Below are 22,651 nucleotides of genomic sequence, written 5' to 3' on the forward strand. Positions count from 1 at the left end.
GGCTGGCAGGAAGTTGCTGACAAATCAAACTCGTAAGTAATTTAATAATAATAATAATAATATATTGGATTTATATAGCGCTTTTCAAGGCACCCAAAGCGCTTTACAATGCCACTATTCATTCACTCTCACATTCACACACTGGTGGAGGCAGCTACAGTTGTAGCCACAGCTGCCCTGGGGCAGACTGACAGAAGCCAGGCTGCCATATCGCGCCATCGGCCCTTCTGGCCAACACCAGTAGGCGGTAGGGTAGATTTATCATATCACACTATATTATCCAATATTATATTACATTATATTATATTATAATATGTTATATTATATCCTCTTTCACATTAGAGCCACAACAGGACCCACTAGAACATGGGAACAAGTAAAAGTGAAATATAAGAATATTCTACAGAATGGTAATATTTATCACTTATATTGCTTTTAGTCTCTTGGAAAGAGACCCTGAAATAATCTGTTTGTTTGTTTATAACAGCAACCAAGAAAAGGGCAGAGCAAAAAAAGACAGGTGGTGGTCCTGCACCCCCTCGTCAACAAGTTGGTTAAGTGAATAATACCCTCACGGGAATATCGATATCTCTCTATGAGCACACTGTCGCGCTGAGCTAAAGGATCCTGTCTATCCCGCAATATACGCTGAATTCTGAGGACTCTCCTTATCAATCTTGCACCTTCCACAATGGGTGGCTCGCGTATACGGACAGGACATGGCTGCGACAGGCTTCCCAAATCCACCTTCGCTTTTATAGCTGTGGTCTCTCATCTTGATTACACGAAGTAATTTACAATTACTACTCTGAAATATGGATTACATCTGTAATAATCACATACATGTAATAGAATGTTAATAGTACATTTCCCTTTATTAGGAAATGACCTGTATGTATCTGTGTGACATCAATAAAAGGATCAAGTGCTGCATTATCTTTAGTTACATTGATGTTATTTATTTATGGTGAAACAGTGGTAAAATATCGCTGTTGCTTTCGTATAAATGAAGCGGACATACCTGAGTGGCCGCGATCTAATCCTGTTTACATAAAGTAAACCTGCTCGGGACCTGCTTATGGCTCTGTTGCTATGGCAGCAAGTCCCGGATGAGCTTCGGGGAACCGAACGACCCAAGATCACGCGAAATCGTCAGCAATCAAATCCAGCTAACTTACTTAGCGAGGTACGAAGAACGGACCCCTGGTCTTCATCTATTTGAGATTGTTCTCCTGAGGAAAGACAATAAAGACAAAGCACAAATATAAATATCACACACGTAACTTATAACAGTTGTATAATATTGTTATATTCCACCAGTGTGTGAATGTGAGAGTGAATGAATAGTGGTATTGTAAAGCGCTTTGGGTGCCTTGAAAAGCGCTATATAAATCAAATCCATTATTATTATTATTATTATTATTATTATTATTATTATTATTATTATTATTATCATTATCATTATTATTAATAATAATGATAATATTATTATTATTATTATTATTATCATTTAGTAACATTACTGCATGCTATATTATCCTGGCATTTGATGCTCACCTGGTCTTGCTCCACAATCGGTGTTCCCCTTATTCTCATGCAAAGCTCTGTAGTGCCTAAGCATGGATGAGGTGTTGCTGTTATATCCCAGCTCCCTGGCACATAGCAAACACTTCACCTTGTACAAAAGTCAAGACAGCTCAACATAAATTCTATTGCACCATCAGTATCATGAAAATACATCTTCTGTAGAAATTTACATACCTTGTTGGGAGGAATAAGATCAAAATGTTCCCACACAGGGGAGGACATCCTCCTCTCCTTAGCTGGCTCCATTCTCTCCTGACTTTCTCTCCTCACTCTCATAAACCTCCAAACTGTCTCCAAACTCTCACTAACCGCAACTCTCCATCAAACACGTACATTTTGAATGAAGTCTGAGGGGTTTATATCGCTGTCATATCTCGCGGCAAAGTTCGAACCACTTCATGAACCAGTCACGTGGTACAGCCGGGCAGCGAGGCTTCGGACGTCATCATTTTCAGCTCCTCCCATAAATGAAGCAAGCCTCGATACGCGCATCGCGGAAACGCCCCCTCCATTACTCTCTGTGTGAGGATCTAAACGTATTCTACGCTAGATTCGACACAGCGAACACCACGAGACCGGACAGTGTGCGCACCGCGGATGACGTCAGTGCGCACACTGTGTCTGAGGAGGATGTGCGGAAGTGCTTCAGGAAGGTGAACGCGCGCAAAGCTACTGGTCCGGACGGGATTCCCGGCCGCGTCCTCAAGTCATGCGCGGCTCAGCTGGCTGGAGTGTTCACGCACATCTTCAACCTTTCCCTCTCTCTGTCTGTAGTCCCAGCCTGCTTCAAAATGGCCACCATCGTCCCTGTACCCAAATCCTCCACCATCTCCTCATTGAACGACTGGCGACCTGTAGCCCTGACCCCCATCGTGAGCAAATGCTTCGAGAAGCTGGTCAGGGACTTCATCTGCTCTGCACTACCCGACTCACTGGACCCTCTACAGTTTGCATACCGCCACAACAGGTCCACTGATGATGCCATAGCCCTGACACTACACACTGCCCTGTCACACCTGGAGAAGAGAGACACGTATGTGAGGATGCTGTTTGTAGATTACAGCTCAGCATTCAATACCATCGTTCCCTCGAAGCTGGACAGGAAACTGCAGGATCTAGGACTGAGCAGCTCCCTCTGCAGCTGGATCCTTAGCTTCCTGTCTGACAGACGCCAAGTGGTCAGACTGGGCAGCATCACCTCATCCCCCATCACACTGAACACTGGTGCTCCACAGGGGTGTGTACTGAGCCCTCTCCTGTACTCACTCTACACCTACGACTGCACAGCCACTAACAGCTCCAACATCATTGTGAAGTTTGCGGACGACACTACAGTGGTGGGTCTTATCACCAAGTCCCCCGTCACAATAAGCGCAGCGTCCCGGTGTTGTGTCTGGTGCTGTGTGAGTGCCTCATGCAGCTCGCATAAGGCGGTGACCGTGTCCGCTTGTGGTGGAATATAAACGGCACTTACAATGACCGATGTAAATTCCTGAGGTAGATAAAAAGGACGACACATGATGGACAGTAGTTCCAGATTTGGTGTGCAGGAGCGTGTGAGAGGAACAACGTTCGCACTGTTGCACCAGTTGTTGTTCACCATTAAACACACGCCGCCTCCCCTTGACTTCCCCGAGTCCCGTGTCCTGTCCATGCGGTGAACCGAGAAGAACTCGGCCGGCTGGATGGCGTGGTCCGGCACCGCTGGGTTCAGCCATGTCTCGGTGAAGCAGAGGAGATTGCAGTCCCAATTGCAGCCCCTCTAGGCCGCCGCCGCTTCCCTTTGTTCTCCCTCGAGATCTCACTCGGCCAGCTCGGATCCGGAGTTAAAAACTTCGAATTGTGAGTACATTGTATACCAATAGAAACAAGAGTGTCACTGTCATACCTAATGTACCCAATGGTGATGATTTTGCCGATTTAGAAACGCTGAAAACTAACTTAAAAAACAAAGACAAAGAAAAAGTGGTCGGAGCAGTCGTGACGGCAGCCGACCTCACCGGCGCCATCTTAACTTAAATTTAGAACGAGAGCAGGGGAGTTTAGTCGTTTTTAAATCCCAATGCTCCGACGTTCAAACCTGTGTTACCAGAGCGACCATATCAGGGTGTTGATGCAAGTGATCATCAAGCGCAGGTATTGGATGTAAGGCCCAAGGTTAAAAATATTTCTCAGCCCAAGGTCGTTTCGTTGGAACAGTCAGAGACGAAGTTATATCAAGTATTTCCAGGTGCAGTTTCGACTACTCGGATGATGTCGCAGTCTCACGCACAATCGAAACCTCTTACACATACAGTGCAAGGTAGTGAGGGTTATGATCATCTAGTCACAGTTTTGAAGAAACAAAATGAAATTACAACTTTATTAGCTGAGCAGCAGTCTCTGTTTTTGCTACCAAGTCGTGACATTCAGTTATTTGATGGTGATCCTTTGCAATATCAAACATTTATGAGAGCTTTTGAGCACATGGTGGAGAGTCAAGCTCACAGTGCTAAGGATTGTTTATATTTTCTCGAGCAATACACTAGAGGCCATCCAAGAGAAATGGTCAGAAGCTGTCAGTATATGCCTGCTGAGTATGGATATGCTAAAGCTAAATCTTTGCTCCAAGAGAACTTTGGCAATTCGCTGAAAATTGCTGCTGCCTACATCGAAAGGGTCAGTAAATGGCCATCTATAAAATCTGATGATGTGAAGGCGTTGCAGGAATATGGGTGTTTATTAAGGCAATGTTGTAATGCAATGGGAGACGTTGAGTCCTTGCATGAGTTGGATGTCTCTGCTAATATGCAAGCAGTTATAAAAAAGTTGCCTTATAAGCTCAGGGATAAGTGGAGGAATGTTGTCTGCGATCTGCAGGAAAGATTTCAACGTAAAGTGGTTTTTTGCGACGTTGTTGAGTTTGTCGAAAAGCAAGTTAAGATCGCAAGTGACCCATTGTTTGGAGACATACAGGATCCTCCAACAGCCATCAGAAAAGAGGCGAGGAATGATAAGTCTCAGTTTTACCCTAAGGCTAAGCGGAGTAGTTTTGCTACTACGGTGGCCAAGGTGGAAGGGAAGATTGAGCCAGCATTGAGGCGAGAGAGTGGTTCAGTTGTGACCAAGGTTTGCTTGTTTTGTGGAGCAGAGCATATGTTGGATTTGTGTCCTTCATTTGAAAGAAAGTTGCACTGTGAAAGATTATCTTTTTTGAAAGAGAATGGTGTGTGTTTTGGTTGTCTGCGCATTGGGCACAGAAGCAAGGACTGTAGGAAACGTCTCTTGTGTAAAGTTTGTAATCAGAAACACCCCACACTCTTACATATTCACTCCAAGCAGAGGGAAAGTGTTTCAGTGCAAACTATAGGAGGGAGAGAACCACCAGATGAAGGTCCTTCATGTGCTGTGCAAAGCAGTGGTGTTATTGGGGCCGGTGAGCAAAATAGTGCTCTGTCCATAATACCAGTTAGAGTGAAGTCTAAGAAAGGTACTCAGTCATTGGTAACCTATGCTTTTCTAGATCCTGGGAGCTCAGCTTCATTTTGTACTGAAGGGCTCATGAATAGGTTGAATCTTTCAGGAAGGAAAACTGGCATTCTTTTGCGGACAATGGGTCAGGAGAAAATGGTCAGTAGTTACGTGGTTTCAGATTTGGAAGTAGCTGGTTTGGATTTAGATCACTACGGTGACTTGCCTGACTTATTTACTCAGAAAAGCATGCCTGTTCATCAATGTAATATTCCTCGACAGGAAGATCTCAGTAGATGGCCACATTTGCGCCATATTAAGATACTGGAGATAAATTCCGGGGTAGACCTGTTGATCGGGACCAATGTGCCCAAGGCTTTAGAGCCATGGGAGGTTGTTAGAAGTCAGGATGGAGGTCCCTATGCGGTAAAAACTATGCTGGGTTGGACGGTGACTCTCAGAGAAGATCGTAAGACTGACATTTTTGATGTGAGTGTCAATAGGATTTCCGTGTCAAGATTGGATGAGCTGTGGGAAGGTCAAATGAAGGCTGATTTTCCAGAATGTATTCAGGATGAGCAGTTTGCTTTGTCTAGAGAAGATCAGCAGCTTATGAAGTCAGTGATGGACTCTGTTAAGTTGGTTGATGGTCATTACACCATTGGTTTACCTTTTAGGTGCAATCGGGTAAAAATGTCAAATAATAGGAAGGCTGTAGAACAGCGAGCTGTGAGCCTTAAACGGAAGTTTGTCAAGGATGATTCCTGGTTGTCAGGGCCAAAGTTTCTTGCTGAACCAGAAATTAATTGGCCAGTGAACCTTGATTTTGGAAAGCTCTCTGTAAATGATCCAGAGATTAAAATGGCCAATTTAGTTAATGCTGTTGATGCAAATGAATACAAGAGTGCATCAATCAGGGACATCAAGAAGGCCTACAGAAAGCTGGCTTTGCAGTTACACCCCGACAGAAACCAAGACGACCCGCAAGCCCTGGACAAGTTCGCAGACTTGGGGGCAGCCTATGAGGTCCTCTCAGATAAGGAGAAAAGGAAACAGTATGACATGTATGGAGAGTACAGGCTAAAAGAGGGTCACCACAGCTCTCACAGCAAGATCTTCTCCAGTTTCTTTGGTGATTTTGGGTTCATGTTTGGTGGCAACCGACAGCAACAGGACAGGAATATTCCCAGAGGAAATGACATAATACTGGACCAGGAGGTTACACTGGAAGAAGTGTGCTCTGTGAACTTTGTGGGTGGCGAACGTGAGTTGAAAGAGGCAGTGGAAGGATGGAATCAGGAACAGATTCATGAGATGCTGCTGCAAAAGGGCATAAAGTGGATTTTTTAATCCCCCTGCTGGTTCCCGTCATGGCGGTGTTTGGGAACGTCTCATAAGGTCTGTCAGGAAGGTGTTAAATTCCATTTTGAAAGTGCAGAATTTGGACGAAGAAGGCCTTTGTACAGTTCTTTGTGAGGCAGAGGCTATTGTGAACAGTAGACCAATAACCAAAGCCTCTACTAATCCTAATGATTTGGAGGCCTTGACTCCTAACCATCTGTTGCTGCTTAAGACCAAGCCATTGATACCACCAGGAGTGTTTCAGAAGGGGGACGTGTATGGACGACGTCGATGGAGGCAAGTACAGTACATGTCTGACCTGTTCTGGAAGCGCTGGGTTAAGGAGTACCTGCCCCAGAGCGTCAGACGTGGCAGAGAATCGGACGGAACTTCCTGGGGATGTGGTTATCGTTGTCGATGATTCTGCGCCTCGTAACTCTTGGGTGACTGGAAGGATTGTGGAAGCAATTTCTGACGGTAAAGGACTTGTACGTCAGGTTCGTGTTAAAACAAAGACTGGTTGTTTGGACAGGCAGATCACTAAAGTGTCTTCTACAGGAAGCAGAAGAGTCATGAAGATTGACTTTTTCAAATGTCTATTTGTATTATTAGTATGTATATTTGTTTATTTTGAATTAAAATTGTACCTTTGAATGTTTGATAAAGGATTGATCATGTTTATCAGTATGTCTCCTACATGAATGAATGAATGAATGAATGCTTTATTGGCCATATGCAGGTTGTCCCACAGAGGAATAGGACCCCCCCCCCCCCCCCGACTTACACACACAACAACAAGACAACACAAGGGAATACAGTCGGAGATCGGCAGCGTTGGGAGAATAACACTGAAAAAATTACACAACATTGGGAAAAGTACAAGAGGAAAAAAAAGAGACCTCTTCTCACGCTGGGCACCTATGGGAGGACAGCATGAGAACAGGAAACAAAAAAAAACTCCTCTGCACAGAGAGCACATTAATGTCCACATCACAACATCAGAGCACATGACAAGCCACAGGGGATGGATAGGGGGGTGGGGGGTGATTCAAAGGAACACAGCAGTCGTCCTGCACCATGCTACCATTTCAGCGCGGCGCGCAGACCCGCTGCCTTCCCCCGCAGGAACAAGCATCGAAGGCGTTTGGAAGGGAGGGGATGAGTGCGTGCTTATCAGTGTAAGTGTATGTGTGTGCGTGTCCATAGTTCGGCTGAGACAGTGTCCTTCGCTGTATCAGGCTAAGTAAACAGTCCTCCAGCCGATCCAGGTGTCCTTCATGGGATGGGAAGAATAGTCATCACACAGTCGTTATCAGGGAGTTGTTTTGGTGGGCTCCAGTCTTGGGCCTGAGCAGCTGGCGCCGTGGTGTCCAAATGTAGAATATTGTTGATTTCTCCTTTATGCGAGCAGCGAATTTAGCACTCTGACACTGGGGCCTCGATTTCCCGTTGGAGCGCTGCGAGCCTCCCCATGATGGTATCAAGCTTCTGTTCCGTGGTGTTGTCATTCTTTTGGTTCTGAGACCCCACACCTGCAGTGAGCCGTTCTGCGATGTTATCCAACTTTCGCTCAAGGGTGTTATTGTGAGCAGGCCTCTCTCTGATGTATCCCATCATACGCTCAATGGTGTTAGTTTGAGTCTTCACGGCAGCTGTAAGCGTCTCCAAGGTGTTAACCATGCTGCGTTCGGTGTGGGAGGCCGCGCCTCGTCCCATCGCTTCAATTCCAGCGGTCAGCTTAGGGGGGGTTTGAACAGCTGGTTCCGCTCTCTTATTTCTCCGATAAGTCAGGGCCAAGCCAGCTCCGATCAGCAAGAACCCTGTTATCATGGTTCCGAATAGGTAAATATCTTCAGCGTCCTCGATAGACAGTCCCACCAGGCACAAGATCCTCCAGGTTTGCCACCCATCCATCGTGTATCCGGCAGGGAAAGTCCCTCCAGGGCACTCGGGCTCTCCCGAGCCCAGACTTCTCGTTGAGAAGAGGGTGTCAATAGCGTTCAGAGACCAGTTGATCAAATCCATAATTCTCTGTTAGGTTTTAGAGAACGACAGTGAGAGACTGTTCAAGGGAAAAGTAGTGCACGCGAGACAAGACAGGACACAAGAGGCTAAGCAGGGAAAATAAGGGGAAGGAGGAGAGGAGAAAAGTGCGACCGCCTTCACAGAGAGCCAAGTAAGTACATGGTAAGTATGATGTAATTATTGCTCTAAAATAATTAGGGGCTGGTATGTAGGAGCCATACGAGTTCCTTTTTTGACTAAGTGGGTTGGTTTAAATGGACTCACTGTATAGAGATTGAAAATGTGACGTCACTCAGGGGTAAAACCGCAAAGAATTCTGGGAACTCATGGCAAGAGTTACTAGCGCACGCAGGTTTTCAATTGAACTCAGTTACACAGCGATAAAAAGAAACACAAAAATGTCAAGAAGCCGTTGTATTATTAACTGCAATAGCCGGTCGCATGACAGCCACGGGAAGCCGACGGGTAAAGAGATCGGTTGTTATCGGATTACGTCGTTGAAGAGAAATTGTTCGAGCCGTGTTTCCGAAGTAACAAAGAGGCGGGTGGCCTGGATTGCAGCCATTCAAAGACAAAATATAACGTCCCAGAACCCTCCAGCTCACAGGTTAGTCTGCTCCAAGCATTTCCACAGAGGTCAGTCTGCTGTTGTAGTTAATGCGTCATTTTCATAACATAATTGGTGATATAGGTTACAAGCAAGTCTGGCGCTGAACAGAAATTGTCGCGCTATGCTCCTTTGTTTATTGTGCATAAATAGTAAATTGTCCTGACACAATATTGTGTTTCGCTTCTGTTATTATGGTACATTGACAAAAACATATACTTTTATTCACAGGATAAAACAGTTGTTTTGTATCACTAATTGTCCAGTACGATTACAGCATACAGTATTATTGTCACTGCTACATTTCTGTGATGCGTACCAGAAATTATTTCCATTACTAATTAATTACCGTTGAGCTCAAAGGTTATATTAATAAACGGTTAACGAATGTGTATTTATGAAGACAATTTGTGAGACTGGTAAACTTATGATACATACGATGGTCTTTCGTTCTACACGGTGCATTTCAAGGTCCTGCACCCATCCGTCGGTAAACTGTACCTGGGCTTGTTGCAGTGACCTGAAGTTACTAAACTTCATGAGTGTATGCACTCACTCCAAGAACCGTATAATTATAAATATGAGCGTGGTGAAGTTGGGCAGCACGCTGACGTCTTTTGTCCCTCTGTGTGCTCGTCAGGGTCTGACCCTTTCACTCTGATTTTTTTCCTCGTATCTTTTCTTTGTCTTTTCATTAAGTCTGTCTTTGTACGGACCGGCATTGTTCTCCTTCGTTTTGTACAGAACCTTTTTGGGGGGCAAAGAAAAACAAGAAGGTATTGGAACAGAAGAATGAACGTTTTGCGGTGCTGCAAATGCTTGCATTTGATGCGGTACTTGGATTGTTTTGCCACGAGTTCACGGCATGCAATGTGCGAAAGTCACGTGGGCTGTCAATCTCTATTGGTGCACGGGTGTGGGGCGTGTCTCATGGGTGTGGTAGATGATAAATGTGGTTGCACTCACCTGTTCACAGCACCTGATGTTGATGAGCAGAAAGGTAGGGTGAGCCTGAGGCAAAACTTTCTGTTGACCGCAGCTTGAATGATTTTGATGTATTTTAACTGTAACTTGATGGTTTTTGTATATTTGTGCACTAATTGATACCATAGACTAAGTTGTAATTTGACATTGTAGTTAGTGCAGTTATTGGTAAATTGCAGTTATTTGTTTGTGCAATCTGTGCATTTGTTTAATAGTTAATCCCATGTGCTGATTTGTATATTGGACAGTTGCATGTGGAATAAAAGGAGCAAATGTTACAGTGTATTTTATGTGTTCATTGCTGCGCGTCATCTGTGTCCTCATGTTTAGCCTGCCGCGGCCATAGGTTGGAGGAGCCGCAACAGTTATAACAGCCATGAGTCATACGGATACTCATGGGAACACCTATCAGGTCAGGACTCACCATGGCACAGGGATACACTGATTAGCTAGAGTCATATCTAGAGCAGGCTTTCCTTGTCAAGATGATCCCACACTGCTTCAATAATGCTGAGGTTCAGGCGTTAGGCCAACACATTCTCAACCCGGCACATAAAACACAGACGATTGTGACGGGTTGTCGGTATTTTACACGCTGTGAATGATAATGCTCTGGTTATGACTGATTGTCAGAGCTGGTGTAGAAAGAAGAAGACAGTGGACATATTTACAGTGAGGTCAGTGGACAACAGTTCAACCCAAGGGCGTAGATTTGGTTTTGGCATTGGTGGGGACGGATGATTCAACCACCGAACCCTGCCCTGTTTCTTTTTTTTCCCCTTTTTGTCTTCGCTTCTTGAGAAAAGGAGAAATATACTTGCCTACATATGCTATTCTACCTGCTTTTAAACCATTTAAAATTACAATTCATAGTTTTACATTTGAATTATATAATGTTAAATTACTATTAAACAAATGACTGACGAAGTATTTTAGGCTTTAGTTTACTTCAGCCATATTCCATATAAATCAGGTATCATACAAAAATAAAACTAGCTTCAAATACAGTCATGACAATAAAAGAATATGACTTTAAGGACTTAACAACATTACTTCAGTTACACCAACATCTCTGACACATCAGCACTAAGGGAACACTGAATGACCTGCTGGGTTTTGTCCATAAAACTACTCGTCTAAGATTACCACAAAGTAAAAGATCTCTCAGCAAAATTATGCAACATTTTAGGCACTATTGCCCCGATCAAGTCAGTGAGCTGGGATTTTTTTTTATTCTAAACATGAACTACTGTTGTTAAGGTTCAAATATTGAGGAAGGAGAGTACAAACAACCAGGTCCAGAAGATCTTGGTCAAACAATTGATTTTAATGAATACACGCGTGGGAAGACCAGTCTGTACGCAGACAGCACTTGATCTTCGACTTAGTCAAAGCATACACAGATTTTTATAGCATCAGGGTTTGAATTAACGACGCCCCTTCATACGTCACAGACAGAATATATACACACGTCAAATCAAAACCACAATGACTTTTAACACAGTTTAAAAGAACGTTGTCTTCGTCTCGTCTGGAACACGAGCCCCACATCCTACCAGACGCTGTTCCTCTTTCCAGAGACAAACATGACCAACCTCTCACCTATAAATGAGTCTACTAATGTGTGTGTGTGTATGTGTTGACCCTACATGCCCTCTCATCTCACCCGTTGCACTTCTGACCTTTTACCAGACCAGAGGCTCATCCTTATGTGTAATAACCTAACTGAAACTATATGTACTATGTTGAATAAATGTTTTAATCAAGAACCTCTACATTCTTCCACGGTTTTTTTAGTGCACTCTCTGAACACCTTGATTGCACACTCATTCTTGGCGGTGACCTCAACCTTGGACTAAATGAAGAAATGGATAGGCTCAACACAACAGGAACTCAGCGTAATTGGCAGTCCACAAATATAATCAAACAGTATATGAACGACTTTGGTCTTTGCGATGCATGGCGCTCTCTTCACCCCACCAGTAAGGAATATACTTTTTTCTCGCATGTTCATCACTCTTACTCTCGTCTGGATTATTTTTTGGTCAGCAGCTCACTGCTGTGTGACATTTCAGACACTGAGATTCATCCTATAGCTGTCAGCGATCATGGTCCTGTATCTTTAACACTAATGCACAAGAATAATACTACGCCAAGTAAAAACTGGAGATTTAATATATCACTACTTAAAGATGAAGACTTTATTAAATACTTTAAAAAGGAATGGACTTCATATTTAGACTTTAATGACACTCCCGGAATATCTGCTTCTGTTCTATGGGAAGCAGGGAAAGCTGTGATGAGAGGTAAAATAATTTCTTTCTCATCACACAAAAAGAAAGAAGAAAACAAAAATATTCAGGAATTAGAAAAAAACATCAAATCACTAGAAGAAGCCTACGCGTCCCACCAAGATCAGGAAACATTGAACAAAATATGCAAAACAAAACTAGAATTAAATGAAACTATTAATAAAAAAACACAATTCCTTATACAAAGACTTCGCTTGCAGAATTTTGAACACAGTAACAAATCAGGTCGATTTCTAGCTAACCAGCTAAAAATAAATAAAGAAAAAACAACTATATGTGCTGCTAAAGATTTATCGGGGAACACAATATATGATCCTGGAAGAATAAACAACATTTTTAGGGATTTCTATGAAACTTTATACTCACCACAAATAAACCCATCTAAAAATGAAATTGATCTGTTTCTTGACAACGTAACTCTTCCAAAATTACTAGACAGTCAAGCAATGGAATTGGATTCGCCACTGACGCCAAGTGAACTCCAGGAAGCCCTGATAAGTATGCCCAATAATAAGGCTCCAGGTCCAGACGGCTTCCCTGCAGAATTCTACAAAGAATTCTGGACAATTTTGGCACCAGTATTCCACAGCATGTTGCAGGAAATCGAGGAAAAGGGCAGACTACCACCAAATATGAATTCTGCCAACATTAGTCTCCTGCTAAAACCAGGCAAAGACCCTTTATTTCCCTCAAGCTATCGTCCAATTTCTCTTTTAAATGTAGACCTTAAAATAATCTGCAAAGCTCTCTCAAAGAGATTAGAGAAAATGACCCCCCTCTTAATTCATCCTGACCAAACTGGTTTCATAAAAGGTCGGCACTCCTCAACAAACACTCGTAGATTACTTAATTTAATAGACTACTCATACGATAAAAACATCGAAGCCATAATATTATCTCTAGATGCAGAAAAAGCATTTGACAGAGTTAATTGGAAATTTTTATTCGCAACTTTACACAAATTTGGTTTTGGAAACTCTTTCATAAACTGGATAAGAATATTATACAATTCCCCAACGGCTCGTATCAGAACAAATGACCAGACATCCTCCAGCTTCTGTCTCCTGAGGGGCACCAGACAGGGATGCCCACTCTCCCCCTCACTTTTTGCAATTTTTATCGAACCTCTAGCAGCAGCATTTAGACAGGCTACAACAATTAAGGGCATAAAATGTAAGAACATAGAACATAAAATCAGTCTCTATGCGGATGATGTGTTGCTTTTTCTGCAAAACACACAAACCAACCTCTCTGAGGTAATTACTTTAATAAACTGGTTTTCAAGAGTTTCAGATTATTCAATTAACTGGCCAAAATCTACAGTTCTCCCCATTAACTGCTCCTTCCATAATTCTTCCTCTGCCCCACTGCAATCCGGAAACATTAAATATTTAGGTATTAATATCTCTCCTAAGCTTTCAGACTTAACTAAACTAAACCACATCCCACTTCTAAAGAAAGTAGAAGGTGATCTGACTAGATGGAAATCTTTACCCATATCACTCATGGGAAGGGTCGCCACTATAAAAATGATGATCTTGCCAAAAATAAATTACTTATTTTTGATGATCCCTAACAAACCATCACAAGATTGGTTCAGATCTCTGGATTCATATATTTCCAAATTCCTTTGGAAAGATAAACCCCCGCGTATTAGCTTAAAAACGCTACAAAGAACCAAGGATAGAGGAGGATTAGATCTGCCTAATTTTCACCAATACTTCTTAGCCAACAGGCTTCAGTTCATCTCAGAATGGTTAAAACATACCTTCTTAGTTGAGCCCTGGCTAGATGTTGAACAGGCACTATGCAAGGATCTAGAGATTTCAGACCTACCATTTATTAGCTCAAACATCAAAAGACATGAATGCTTTAAAAGTATCAACATCAGCTTTTCTCTAACAGCATGGTGGGAGTTTCTAAAAATAACGGAGTCTTCATTAATCCCATGCAAACGTACACCTATCTGGAATAACCCTGACATATTACAAAACAATAATATGATTAATTTCCCAGAATGGAGTTGTAAAGGAATTAAATACTTAGAACATATATTAGAGGGAACAGAATTTATTCCATTTGACAGACTAGTTGAACAATATGGGATCAACAAGACAAGGTTTTTAGAATATCAACAAATTAAATCCATAGTAAAAAAGAAATTTAACCTCAGTCAAGTTGAATTACAAACACCACTAAGTGCGGCACATTTTCTTACTCTTAAATCCCCCAAATTATTATCTAAAATATACAGAACACTTTCTAAATTAGATGAATCAATATCCCTTCCTACTGCAAAGTGGGAAGCAGATTTATCAGTCAACCTAGACCAAAACTTCTGGTCTCAGATTTGCTTAAAAACTTTTAAATTAATTAAAAATCCCAGTCTGCAATTAATACAATACAAAATACTTCATAGAGTGCACTATACAGGTCATCGGATGTTCAAGATGGGCTTTACATCTTCCAACAACTGCTCACACTGTCAAGGCAATACACCAGACAATTACATCCACGCTCTTTGGTTCTGTCCACCAGTGCAAAAGTTTTGGTGCGAGATATGTGAAGACTTATCGAAGTGTCTGAAATGTAACATTCCAACCTCCCCCTTAGTGTGTTTGTTGGGCAGCTTAGATAATGTCACTTCAGAAAAGAATATAGCCCATATGGTTTTCATTGCCCTATGCATAGCCAAGAAAACAGTCCTCATGAACTGGAAAAATAAAAATAATCTTAATTCTAACCAATATAGAAATTATCTATTAGATTACATTAGTCTTGACACAGCCTCTGCCACCACATCAGATCAATTGCTCTGGGCCCCTTTTATCAGCTCCATCACCTAGTGGGGGTGGGGGGTCATAGTTTGGTCCCGCCTTCACTGTTGTGATTGGTGAGGGGGTAGGGACAGGCTTAGGGCGTCGGGGGGTTCCCCGGAGGCATCTTCCTTGGGGGGCTCAACCCGGGGTAGCGGTCACGTCCAGTTGAGGGCTCTGTTGGCTCTCAGGTGACTGTTTCCTCGCGGCTGCGTGCAGCGGGGCTAGGGGAGGGTCTGTGCTGACGGACGTGGGTTACTGACCTGGCAACCTGGCTGCCCCTGGGTGGGTCCGGGATGGGCGTGAGGTTCTGGGGGTGCTCCGTCTCTGGGCGGGGGCCCGGGCCGGGCCTCGGGGGCTCGGGTCCTGGTTGGTGTGTTGCCGGGGTTGTGGGCGGGTGGGTGCATGGGGGCCCGGCCCTGGAGCAGGGTGCCGCCGGTGCATCGAGCCGCCTGGGGGGCTCTTCAACTGGTGGGGGGGATGGTCACATCTGGCAGGAGCTTTCTTCTCTCAGGAACTCTCTGCAGGAGGGGGAGATACAGGAGAGGTGGAGGAAGATCTCAGCCTGGGCGTTTACCGTCTTATGTAGTCTGGAAGATGTGTGGTTGGTGGGGTGGGTGCAGTTTTCTCTGTGGTGGGGTTGGGTGGACTGTCCAGGGCTCTGTGGAGCCGGGGGGCGCTACTGCACTGGGCCCCGGTCTGATGGGCCTGGGCCCCCCTTCCCTGGCGGGTCGCGGAGGGTGGGAGTGCCTACTGGGGTCAGCGGGGGAGCTGGCCCCAGGGAGGGGTTACCTGCCCCTCCCTTCCTTCCCTCCCCATCTCCAGCTGCCTCCCTCTTCCCGCTCCTCCACAACCACCCACACATGTAGGGCCTTGGAGTGGGGGTATGTCACCAGGGTGCAGAGGAGGCTACCCCCCCCCCCTGTCCCCTTCTGGCTGCCTCTGCCTCAATTTTATCCCACATCTTAGACATTCACATTATTCACACTCTCATTACACATACATATAGGATCTTGGGGGTGGGCACAATCACGGAGTCCAAATCACCATCAGGGTGTATACCTCACCCCTGACGTCGTTGCCCACCTCTCAATTTTAAATACACTTAGTCATTGAGGGTTAGCAGGAGGGACTATGCGCTTACCTGCTGCTCCTTGGCAGGTAGCTCCATGCCCTCCTGGGTTTTAATTGCACCTTAGAACACATATGCATCAACACTACAATGAGCGGGTGGAGGGAGGTTTGGAGTCTTCTCCCACCCCCATTCTCTGCGGCCTGCTGGAGCGGGAGGGCTAGTAGGAGGAGTTGGCCGTCCGGCTGCGGTCTGGGGTGTGGGGCCTCCCTGCTGCTGCGGAGTCGGGGTGGTCTGCCTCTCCCCACCGCAGGGAAAAGGGTAACACCACCTGGGTCTGGGTGCAATTCCCCCCTCCAGGGGCAAGGGTACCTAGACCCGGATTGTAGAGTACGCTTGGGGAGTGTGATTGTGTGTACAGCGTCTCTTTATGTCTGTCTCCACGTTGGTTGAGTGTGGAGTGAGTGCATATGAGAGCATGAGGGTGGGAATGGATGTTTGTGTCTGTGTGTGCCTGTATGTCTGTGTCTATATGTCAGGTTGGGTATCAGACGCCACCTCTCTGGGGACACCTCAGGCCCTCCAAGGTTTGGAGGCCTATCTCCACCCACCACCACTTCCCCTGCCGGTGGCGGACTCCCTCAGGTGTCGGTGTGTTGGTGGTTCTTTGTGTCTGGGGGTGGGCGTCCGGGTACACACCGGCTCACTCCTTGGCGGCCGCTTGTCGGGGCCTGGGGCCTGGGGCTCGCTCGGGCCCCCTTTGGAGGTGGGGTGCCCCCGGCCTCTCGGCCTAGGGCTCGGTCACTCAGGCGCAGCTGGGGGCCGGCGGAGCTCACGGGCGCGTCACTGCAACCCCCCCTGGCTTCTGCTCCGCGGCTGCTGAGTGAGCCCTCATCTGGGACTCTCCTCAGCTCTTACTGGAACAGTGGCGCGGCTGCCCCTCTGTTGGTCTTCCATGGTCTTTTGTGTTCTGGGGGCCTCTGGATGTCTGGAGTTTTGATCTCCTCCATACCCGCTTCACACCCTGGAGGACGGGGCTGAGGCCCCCCCACACTCCCTAGCAGATCATTACATGGAGAAACCTTTGGAATGCAAGCATGCTGATCCACACAGGTATGCACACATGGGTATTCACAGACGCGGACTAAAGCTTTCTTGGCTGCTGCCTCAAAGCACACTGTGCGCTGTCTATCTTGCGTGCTGCACAATATTGTTTATTACTTAGTAAATACTGATATCTATGACTAGCTAGTTTATTGTGATGGTGCTTTGTTTTCTCTATTATTATGTTGCTCTTTGTTGTTTGCTGTCTCCTTTGTTTGTTTGTTTGTTTGTTTGTTTGTTTTTTTTTCTCCATACAGGTGACCCAGGAGTTTTTTTTTTTTTTTTTTGTCTCTCTTCCCCCCCCTTCTCACCGTCTCTTCTCCCCTTTGGTTTTCTTTCTTTCTCTCCCCCTCTCTCTCTCATTCATTCCCCCTGTCCTATTTATTAAAAAAAAAAAAAAAAAAAAAAAAAAAAAAAAAAAAAATGACAAAGGATGAACTGAAGCTCTGCCATCACGTAATGTCGCATACTGCTGTGTCTGATGTCATTTAGAAAAAAAAAACCTCTAAAAAAGAACCTCTACTAAGAGCTTAATAAAAGAATATAAAAGTATAACAGACAATTTGAATAACCTAGTAATTCAAATAGCCTCGTCTAACCTGCTCAGAATAACTTAGACTCTGCTTTCACTTCTGCTTTCCCTTCTGCAAACTCTCTGCAACTTCCTGTCAGCCTGCAACTTATTCTTTCTAAAAGACACACACTGTTTGAACCTCTGAATACAATATCAATGCTGCAGATTCTATTATTAATGCAATGGTAATGATGATGATTATTTAACAATAGCAGTAAAATAATTTCCCTGCTCCACACTCCCTCTCTCGACCTCTGGAACACCAGAGGTCGCAATACATTGTGTCCTCGCTCTGACCCTCTCTAGCCATCCTCTGGCTCAGCAAACCAGACAACCTCATGTCATCTAATTTGTCCAGTAATAAACACCAGCTCCCATTCGAGAACACTCCATGCGTAAGCTTAAGTTTTCTTGGTCCCTCTCTTGTGGTCCATCAGGCCTCGGACCTCCAGGATCCTCACCCCCCTGCGGTCACCGAGATCTTCTGCAAAGGAAACAAAACACCTTTTCCTGCACCTCCCTAACTTATCATATTTGGGACTTCTGTAATCAAAAGCCTGATCCTAATTATGTTCTTAACTTATTGACTTGTATTTATATAGATATTCTTCAGCGTTACTCATCACTTTAAAACTCTTCAAGCGCTGCTTTCACGTCCGGTTGCTTGCTCTATTTTCCCTTATCTGATCATCAACATCCTGTACACACAAACTGTCGCTGCTGCAAGTGCCCCCACTCTAATCTTAAGTCACCTTTTTAACAAGAAAATCATTATAAGCACCTATTCTACTAAAAGCTCCAAAAGAAAACAACCACTTTAATCAATTAAGTTTAAGCATATAAGAGAAACAACTCCTGTGTGTTAACACTAACTTCATTTTAACCTCACATTTCCTATGTTATAACCTGTTTTTGGTATAGCCTTTTTATTTTATTTGCTCCCTTTAATGTAACAATACCTCCTAATTTTAGTTTATCAGACTTAACCAAAACATATGCTTTCCTTCCTCTTTGGTCCGTCCTTAAGTTCAGTTAAAAGCTAAATGAATTTGAGGCCTTTTGCCTGGAATTAATACTGTCATGTGTGTTTCTGGACTCTGTGTCTGTAAGCGCGTGCAATCCTTCAATAACTCATATCATCCTCACAGTAGATTGGCTAATCATAGCGCTAGCCAAAGGCTCGTGACCCTCAAGAGACAAATTGAGCCACAACTCCTTTAAAGGCACAAAATGCAATATGTATAAAAATCATTTCTACGTATAAGCTCTCCCCTTTATCCTAAAAATAAATCTATGTAATATCTGTATGTGAGCCTACATTATAACCACTACTTCTAGAAATCAAAAAGAAATCAAACCTGTTCTACTCCTACAACCCTCACTAATTTTCCCCAAAGCATATCTTTTTGTCAACGTGTCCCACAATTTCCCTCTAAGATTTGTACACAGCTTTAAAACACTGGCATTGTATCTTCTAAACAGGATTCAGTTCACTTTAATCCTTTAACCTTAACATAAAAATAACAGTTTCAGTTTTACCATATCCAAATGATCAAAAAACCCAAAAGTCATAAAATGATCCTAAATTATTAAACAATTAAATTATTAAACCCTAAATTCCCCCTTTATCTTGACACATTTCATGTGTCAAAATATTATACAAAACTAAAAATGCTCAGTTTTCCCCACTCATGATCCAATCTATGTCATAAAAATAAACTTAAAACAGAACAATTATCAGTCATGTGTTTCTTCAGTTAATAGTAACTGAGTTACATCAAAAATGTTTCCCCTTTAGCATTTGGCACTCCCCCAACAATACACTATAATCCCATAATCTAACCCCAGTCAATAAAACAGAAATTTTCTCTGGTAAAAGCAAATTGTTTGTCCACCTTCATCCAGTCACACATTCACTCACATGCAGTCACACCATATTTTTTGCTAATAGTGGAGCCTCCCGCGATCAGATTCTCCACCCTCAGCAAAATGAGCTCATTTATTTTTTATTTTCCATAGGAAAATATTTCTTTATGCTTTTGGACTGGATTGATTCGCTACAATCCTTTTAGACAGGGACTTACGACCTCATCAGTCCCCACAGGTAGCTTTCTCCTCAGCCAGTTGTAATCTGGAAAGCCCACCTTATATTTGCTCTTCCTGAGAATTTGTCAGCGCTGTTATTCACTGTTGCAGGCCTGCTTAGAACAAAAATGAGAAAAAATAGAGCTGATTATTAGCTCATGAAAACACAAAACAAAATCACCTGACAGGTTTTCTCTAAGTGCACTGTTACAAAAATAATGGGCCCCTCTCAGACATGTCCCTGGTTAATCAAACTCCCTCTATTAAAAACAAAAACAACAACAACCCGAACCTAACTGACCGAATCAACCCATCACCACAACAACCTTAAACACACAAAAGTTTTGCCACCAGAGTCCTGACACTCCCAGGTCAACTGACATAATTTCACCTCCTCAATACACCGAAAGTCTTGTTAACACCACACAATTCACACACAACAATCACCCCCTTTATGCACTTTAACATACTTACATTCAACATAAAACATAACCCCCTTACGACAACATATAATCAGTAAACTATAAATTTCCTATCCAAATCTGCACTCCTCTTCTGCCATGCTTCCTCTCCTGAAAGCCTCAGTCACACACACACAGGAAGCTCCTTCGTCACCACTCACTCCAGCTAATTTGCATACTGAGTCATATCTCAAGAAGTTGCCGTAACAAGAGAAACATATGTTTAAACATTACAAACTTATATTTTATTTTATTTCTTTCTACAGTGATCACTAACTTGTCTTGTAGCACCTTGGTTCCTGGAGGAACGTTGTTTCGCCTCACTGTGTATTTTTAAACTGTATATGGTTGAAGTGACAATAAAGTTGAACTTGAACTTGAACTAGTATTGATCACTCAGTACCAGAGCACTCCTAAGTCACTCTTTTAAAACCACTCATACAAATAGCACGCAGTTCTTCATTGCATATGTTTGTGTTCTTAGCCAGGTTTAATCAGTGTCTATGCATTAATTTCCACAAGCTTGTCTTATCTTTGTAGGGTTAATGCATTTTCTGTTTGTGTGTGTTAATTTGCATATGTTGCTTTTGCAGTGTTTCAGACTCCTTCACAATTTTGCCTTTAAACAGTCAATTTTCTCCTTCCCAAATTTGCTAACCCAAATTCTGATTTCCCACCTTAAATAACAGCATTCCTTGTCCTCAGCCAGAAGGTAGGGCTCCACTTGCCACTTTCCACCTCCGCCTTAGCCCCGTCTTCTTCACTTGATGTTGATGTAATTGTCAGTTATTTTCTCTCTTTATTTTACTTTTTTATCTGTTTGTTTGTGACGTTCTACTTTAGTTCTACTAAACCTTGATGTAAAAACAATACCCCCTCTTTCACGCACACACACTCTGCAGTTTGCCTACGCACACACTTCTCTCTCAGACTTCCTCTGTTCACACACTCGCCTTTTAAATAAACTAAACTCTTTGCATTGGTCAGCATTCACATCACAGTCTTCAGCGTGCTCCGCAGAGCTCTTTCAGACTTCAGGAATCGTCTCACACACCGCCTTGCACTCACTCTACTATCAACTTTCATAGTGTTATTATTATTTATTATTTTGTACACATCACCCCCAATCCCTCAAAGCCTACTACTCACAGCATTCACACACTTAAACTGTGACAGGAGTTGAGGAATATACTCACAACACGCTTTCCTAAAAGTATTTTAGACATGCTTGTCATAATCAGAAAGAGCAAGTCAACAAAAACAAAGAAGGAAAAGATTGAAACCTCTATTAATTCTCACAGCACACACAAGAAATTGAAAAAATAAAACACATCAGCAACTACTGCTGGAGAGAAGTTACTACTCAAAGTAATATGTTAATCTTAAATATACACAGTGCACTCAATATATTTATATATCTACATTCAAACTCAGTCAATTACTATACATCCACTACGGCAACTCAATACTTTATTTATAGTCCTCTAATGAACATAAATGGCATTTTAAACACACACTCAACAATGTTTGCAGCAGTATTTGTAAAACCAACTGTGGTTTAAACAGTTCACTGCTTACTAATTTGCATTTTCACACTCACACACACCGTCTAAAAAAAGCAGCAGGCAGTCAGTGCATTGCTGACTCGACACACAGCCTCCTCTCACACCAAACTCTCTTATTTTATGTTACAAAGACGTCTTATATTTACAACCACTGTCAGATCTGTCAGCTTTAGCGCCTAACCAATTTCGAAAAATTTAAGTTAACGGTCCAACCGAAAAAGTCCAACTTTTTTGTAATCAATTAACCAGTATCTGTCCAACAGTTTCTGGCCTCATCTCTAAAGTCCCTAACTCAATTTAAGAGTGTCCAACACCCAAGGTCCAACCTTTGCTGCCCAAAAAAGCGCAGATTACCGTTCCAAACGGTAAAGTGGTCCAACCACTAGCTATTTTGGAGGTTCCCAAGTTCTCCCCGGTTGCCGACCGTACTAACCCTATTCACCGATAGGTCAGGGCCAAGCGTCCTCGGCCGGGAGGGAGCGTTACCTCCGAGAACTGCGCTTCCTACCAGTCCAACTGGCGTTCTTGAGTAATTTATAATATTTTGGAACAACAGTAAAACACCCAACAAAGTGTAAGACTGAAGCAGGTCCAACCTTATAACCAAAAAATAACCAAATTCCCTAACATACTAAAATCATTTCCAGCAGTCCAACTGCTTTAAATCC

The 22,651-nt window shown here is 43.4% G+C and overlaps 1 protein-coding gene across 1 annotated transcript in view; it reads right to left on the reverse strand.

Moving 5' to 3' along the window:
- The window catches only part of LOC308410891 (NACHT, LRR and PYD domains-containing protein 12-like), a 51,781-nt gene extending 49,664 nt beyond the window's left edge, over positions 1-2,117 (reverse strand). Inside the window, exon 1 of the mRNA XM_080904553.1 lies at positions 1,762-2,117. The gene's annotated coding sequence lies outside the window, so the exon portion shown is untranslated. The remainder of the gene's footprint in view (positions 1-1,761) is intronic.
- Positions 2,118-22,651: the final 20,534 nt, after the last annotated feature.

Source organism: Rhamphochromis sp. 'chilingali' (assembly GCF_963969265.1).
Source record: "Rhamphochromis sp. 'chilingali' genome assembly, chromosome: 15".
Classification (NCBI taxonomy): Eukaryota; Metazoa; Chordata; class Actinopteri; order Cichliformes; family Cichlidae; genus Rhamphochromis; species Rhamphochromis sp. 'chilingali'.